Genomic DNA, 7,050 nt, shown 5'->3' with positions numbered 1-7,050 from the left:
TCCTGGCTTTCTTCTTGTCTGCAAGAGAAACTAATTAACATTTTACCTCCCTCCCTGCTTGCTTCCCTTCCCTAATTTTATATTTTATTATAATAAATAATTTTTTTGAGACAGGGTCTCACTATGTTGTGCGGGTTGGTCTCGTACTCCTGAGCTCATGTGATCCTCCTGCCTTGGCCTTCTGAAGTGCTGGGATTACAGGCGTGAGCCACTGCAAGCTGCTTATAAAAAAATATGCATGAGCTGCCTCTCACCTGAAATTCCAGGTTCAGGTTCAAACCCTGGGCCTACATTGCTCTCGGCAAAGAACTTAACAACTTGGGCCTCGGTTTTCTCATCTGTAAAATGGGGAAAATGATGCCTAAATCACAGAGCTGCAATGAGAATTAAAGGAGTGAATATATATGAAGCATTTAGTCTAGGGCTTGCTGCCTTTTGAGTGTTCAGTCAATGCTGCCTGTGTTAGGGTTTTCATTTTCTTCTTTTACTCCTCAATGGATACCTGTCAGATCACCAGAGGAGCACTTTTCAATTTCTCCAAAGGGCTGGACTCACCTTGATATGCCCTGCTCCTAGATCACATGATGAACCCACTTTTGCTTATTCAGCTCTTCCTTCTAGTCACGTGAAGACACGCCCACCACCACCTTCATGTAAAGCTCTCATTCCTAGTCCGAGAGCTCCCAGGGCAATGCTGTCCAATATCTCTATGTTGCCAACCACGTGTGTAATTTCTAGCAGCCTGATTAAAAACGTAAAAAGAAATAGATGAAGTTCATCTCAATAGCAGACTTTAACCCAATATGTTAAAAAAGTTGCCATTCAACACATGATCAATATAAAATTTATTTATGTGATATTTTATTCTTGTTGTATTGTGTGAAATTGAGGATATATTTTATACTGTATAGCACAAAGGCTCTATAGCCGCATATGACTAGCGGCTATTGTATTGAGCTGCATAGCCCAAGAGGGTGAGAACCACAGCCTGATCCTCCCTCCTTCACAGAACCCATCCCGGTGGCTGATACTTAAGAGGGACTCGTAAATGCTTGTTTAGTCAGTAAAGTGTTGAACATGAACAAATCCTGCGAGTATGTAAGTGTATTCGTTTTCTGGCGCTGCTGTACCGAAGTACCATGAAATGTGTGGCTTAAAAAACAGAAATGAATTAGCCAGACGTGGTGGTGCATGCCTGTGGTCCCAGCTACTTGAGAAACAGGTGGGAAGATCGCTTGAACCGGGAGGTGGAGGTTGTGGTGAGCTGAGATTGTGCCACTGCACTCCAGCCTGGGCAACACAGCAAGACTCTATCTCAAAATATAAGTAAATGAAAGATAAAAAAATAAAAATAAAGAACAGAAATGTATTGTCTTCCAGTTCTAAGGACCAGAAGGCTGACATCAAGGTGCTGGCAAAGTTGATTCTTTCTGAGTCTGTGAGGGAGAAGTTGTTCCCTGCCTGTCTCCTAGCTTCCGGCGCATGCTGGCCACCTTTGATTGCATTTGGCTTCTGCCGCATCACTCCAGTCTCTGGTTTCATCTTCACATCATGTTCTCCTCTGTTTGAGTGTCTGTGTCTGCGTCTGTCTGTCTGTCTCCAAATTTTCCTGTTTTATAAGGACACCAGTCATATTGGGTTAGGATTTGATCTTAACTAATTATATCTGCAATGACACTATTCCCAAATAAGGCCGCATTCTGAGATACTGAGGCTGAGGCTTCATCACATGAATCCAGGTGGCTGGGAACACAATTCACCCCATCACAATAAGGCAGATATTAATGCTGAGTCTTGCTTCAGGTCTCACAGCTTAGAGGGGCACCGCAGGCTTCTCTCCAGGTTGTTTGATTCCCAAATCCCCACTCCTCGACTTTGGGGAGCCCTCAGTGTCTGGGCTTGGTTTCTCCTGGCCAGTCAGGGTTGTGGTTGGGTTATGAAGGACAGAGCAGACCATTTCTCTGAAGCCTATTATTACTTAATTTTCAAAAAATATTTCGTGAAATAAAATTAGCATGGATCTAAATACACCCACATTACAAGAAGATGAAATTCCCCTGAACTTGCCCTTTGTCGTCTTTCATTTCTCCATCATAGCTGCTTCCTTTTATTGCATTGGTGTCTGCCAACCACTGGCTTGGGTTGTCTACTGAGGAAAATGAGGTTGTGAGGGGGAAGCAGTTTGAGGATGAAGGAAATAAGACGGTTTCAAGTCGGCAGGATGGCCCCTTTCTCTGTGTAATGACGTTAGCCAACTCTTTTGAGGTCAAGTTTCCGAGACGGGGCCAACTCTGGTCTAAGCCAATGCCACAGTCCCTCTCGTGGTGTCCCTTGTTTCCTTTGGGAATTGGTGTTTTTTAGGCATCTCAGCCTGATGATCCAGCTAAAATCTCCACATCACAAAGAGGAGAAGGCTTTGAAGGCCAGAATCTGGGATTTGCCAATCATGCCAGGACTGTGGTGCATTGCTGCGTTTGCAGGCCCAGGTCATGTGGTTACGTCTCCCTCTGCAACACACTGAGGAATCCTATTCCTCTGCCTCACTGTGGAGGAACATCTTTTGCCAGCATTTAAAAAGCTACTTCAATGCCACTTTGTTTAAGATAAGCCCATACCAGCTTTCAGTTGGCCCGCAACCAAAGAACTTCTGTGCAGCTGAGAGAATTTACTAAAAATTATTTTCCAGACCAATTATTTAATTTCTTTTTCTAAAGGTCAGACTTTGTTACATTATGATTAAAGATTCCTTTTTTTAAATTGCCTTTTTTTTTTTTTTTTGCCAAAATGGGCTCCTGTCAGAGGACTTGGAAAACTTTTTATTTCTCCTTTTCTCTGAAAAAATAATGAGTTCTGCAATTCCTTTCAGCCTAATAATTTTGGTAGTGCTAAAATTTGTCTCTCTGTTTCTAGGCAAATCCAACTGACACCGTAATATATCGAGTATCCAATGGAGACTATTTCAGGAGTTATTTAAGCATTTAAGACATGGGATTTGGAGTAATATGTTCCAGGCTTTCTTTATAAACTCAGAATATACTAGAAAAAGAAATCAAGAAAATACTTCTGTAGGTCCCCCTGTTCTTGGAGAGAAAATTAGACACAAGATGGTGAATAACAAGTCATTTCATTCAGGCTCAACACTGTGTACTAGCTGGTCCATTAGGCTCCCGCATGGGTAGGGGCTGGGGATGAGGATTAAAGAGAGAAGAGAGTTTCGAGGGAATCAAAATAATAAGAGCTAATAGTTTTGAGCATATATACAAGGTCGTGACACCCTAAGTACATCATCTCATTTAAGATGACAGAACCTTATGACTGTAGGAATTATCATTCACTCATTATGGGTAAAGGGTTGATGTTGCAAAAGCCTAAGGAAGTTGGTGGAAGCCCACCATGACTCAGAAACAGAGCTAAGTCTGAGCTCAGGGCACTTGGTCCGAAAGCATGTGATGTGCTTACATGTCCCACAGACATCCCAGAGCTGCTCCCACCCTGATTAGCTTTTCCACATGGCATTTTGGACTTCTAGGTTGGGCCTCAAACTTTTCCAGCAGATCGAGGTTCAGCTCAGATTTAGAGGACATAGTGCCTCCTCCCTGGCCAGCTGTTGGTGAGCCAGCCACAAAGAATGTTTCACCCCCAGCGCTTGTGCTGCAAGACATACCCCAGGGTGGTTCATTCCCATCAGAGCCCCTTCCCAGGAAGTCAAAATGTGAAATTTTCCATGGACCATTCCAACGATTCTTTCTGATGCCTTCCTGGGCACCCAGTGTCGAATCAGAAAATACATTTCAGTCCTTCTTTTCCTCTGTGCACGTCACAATCTAAATGCTGAGCCTAAGTCATGTAAGATTTGAATGAGATAAAAAGAGAAGTGAGCATTTATTGAGTACTTACCATGTATCACACTTTCAGCTTTTTACTGTCATTCCCTAATTTTATGCCTCACAAAAACCATATACAGAGAGAACTATCGTTATCCTTATTTTATAGTTGGAGACAATTAAGTGTAGAGATGTTAATCCTTTTGCTAAATGTCACCACCCTATTGAGGCTGTCTGAATCCTTAGTTTGACATCTTTTCCAGCCTTTCAGGTGAGTGAAGGCCCTTGGCTGGTGTCTGGCGCAAGGCACGCTTAGCTCAGGTAAGTCATAAAAATGTTTCTGCAGTCTCTCTTCTAAGCCACTCTTGTCAGTGCACTCTCAGGTGCACTGGTAAAGCCAGACAAGAGCGGCTTTACCTTTCTTATTGGTAAAATAAGTTACAGTTGGGAGCCCGCTTCAAGGATTTCTTTCCTCCGATAAGGAAGAGAAGAACTAACAAGTCAGGTTATGACTGGGCATTTTAACATATTATTTATTTAAACAGCAGGTGTTATTAAAACATTTTTCAGATATCAATATTGAGACCCAGAGAGATTGACTTCTCCTATTTTACACAAAGCTAGACTGAGGCTCAAGACACTCCTCCCAATTTTTTGCATGGGGGGCACCTTCTATGATAAAACAAGAGATGATCTCTAAATTACTGGGAGTGTGAGTGTCTTAGACACATTATTCTTTTTATTTTTTCTTAACACGTTAATTTCTTATCCAGAGACTTTAAGACTAGAAATACAGAAGCTATCATGAATCAATAACTCCAGGGTTACAGAGATAACATACACCCTGTCTAGGGACACTCTTCAAATAATTGGAACATATAAAAACAAAATAAAGTACTGAAACGATACTGAGCATAGTCAAATGAGACAATTGGATCTTTGATGGTTTCCCGAGCCCTTTCATTATTACAAATGTGTTATTTCATACACTACCATTTAATCAAATGTACCATTGACTTTAATAAATGGTATAACACTAATTTTCAGAACATCAGTAAAAATGTAGGTCATTGTATTATAATTATTGTTCAGTTTTTAAAACTCAGGACCCATTACGTCTGTTTAATATCAGTATTTTTGTGAAAATCATCCTGAGTGCACTTATGTTCTTTTGTATTATCTTCGCTTTATTATTTTATCTTTGGTTTCCCAACTTTGAAAGAAGATGTTACAATTTACAATCAGATTGTTATTCCAGGGGGAGATATAACAATTCTGGTTTTGTTTTTTGGCATTTTCTCCTGTAACTTCATTTCATCATCTAAGAAAACACATTTATAACAGAGAGAAAAGGCAGTGTTAGTCCTAATATATCTCATGTCGACAGTGACCTTCTCATGCTGTTGTGATTAGGGAATGATTGTTGCTTCCAAAGTTCTCCTCATTTGCTAATGAATATGGAATGCTTTTCATATGTATATATAATAAATATATGAAAATTATATATGAACATTATATATATGCAAATTATGCATAAATGCTTCATTTAAAACTTCTGTTGCTCTCTGATTTTTGAAAAAAAAATAGAAACACAATATTGGTTTCCCTGGTGAAAATTCTTTCCAGAAGACACAATATGGTATGAGATATTCACTAACAGCAGGCAATATACAAAGCCATTTCTACTGGAAAATATACCATCTGGAAAAAAACAATTTGTGGAAATGCATGTCAGTATGATTATGTTATCTTAGGTTAATGATGATAGTAATTGCGTCAACAAAGTAGTTTTTTAGTAGAAAATGGAAGAACATTTGGAAAGAGTCATTATGAATAGGATTTGGTTATATTTTCTGGCTATGACTTCATGCATTTCAAAGTAAGAGGAACTGAACCAAGACCATGTGCCTGTTTCCATGTGCTGGATAAAATGCGGGAAGAGGGATAGGGGGAATCTTGAGGCTTAATAAGACTGAAAAAACTCTGTTTCTTAGAGTTATCCTTAAGTAAACCTGTGATGAGCTTGACCCAATATCCATGTCATTCTCTGTGCTTCAGTGTCCTGGTCACCTCCTAGTTCCTCATATACTCACACCAATGGCCTTCACACATGTTGTCCCCTCTGCCTGGAGCAGTTCCAACTTCCTGGCCCCAGTTCCCCAGTCTTAAACCCAACCCCTACGACATAAGCAATACTTCTTTAGCCTCTAGAGGAGGGATCAAAAAGCCCTCACTATACACTACTGGCATGTTGCTGTGAGCATTTTCTATGCACTTATCACAGTTATAATTGTGTTCTTATTGGCATGACTTTTTGAATAATGGTTGTCCATTCCCTGCTAGATTTTAAGTTCCCTAAGTGTCTAACTCAATGCCTGCCACTTAGAAGGGACCCATAAATATGTTCTGAAAGAATCAATGACTTGGCTTTATAGTAGTGATGACTGTGGCCACAGACCACCATCCTGAAGTTCACCACTAGTTTTACTAAGCAACAGTGGTTCAGCTGGTGGTTGGCATGCTTTGCTGGCTGCCTTCAAGCATGGCTGGGGACTGAGGAATAGCGATTTCATCTGTTTGAAACTATCTGGGCTGTGTGGAGATCAAAGTAGGTGGGGGGGAATTAGAGCAACTGATTCCTTAATCAACCCAATCAGAAGGACTTCAAAGAAACTTCTGTATTGGAAAGATTGGGCAAGAGTTCCAAGGAAGATGAAGGTCTGGATGTAGGAAACGTTAAATCTTCTATTCTGACTTTATGAAGCTCTGTTTCTATCATATTGCAAATGTTTCCAGTTCAGTTCTAGGCATGTGCCCAAAGAGAATAGTAATGACTAGAATTATAAATTGCAAGAACTGGGAAAAGCCTTAGAAAATTGTTTAATGCTTTTTTCCCCAAGATGGAGACCTGGAGCAGGGCAGTGACTTGCCCACAGTCACCGAGTGCTGGATTCCAGACCTGACCCTGTCCACACACCACTATCAGGTCTGGAATCCAGCCCTCTTTCTATCAAGCTACTTGCCTGCTTTTCCTACAGCAAGTCTGCTGCTTATATACCTGGAACCCCTCACTCATATGCCTTGCTACCTAGGAGCAGGTGACCTGGGAAAACCACTTAACCTTCAGGGACCTCAGGCTTTTATTTCCCAGATGTGAAAGAACAGGGCTGTGCTAGATAATGTCTAAAAATCCCTTTGAATTGTAGATTTTTTGTTATTATCAACA

This window comes from Pan troglodytes, chromosome 13, assembly GCF_028858775.2.
Source record: "Pan troglodytes isolate AG18354 chromosome 13, NHGRI_mPanTro3-v2.0_pri, whole genome shotgun sequence".
NCBI classification, from domain to species: Eukaryota; Metazoa; Chordata; class Mammalia; order Primates; family Hominidae; genus Pan; species Pan troglodytes.
The sequence above is the reverse complement of the archived record's forward strand: the minus strand, read 5'-3'. Positions refer to the sequence as shown.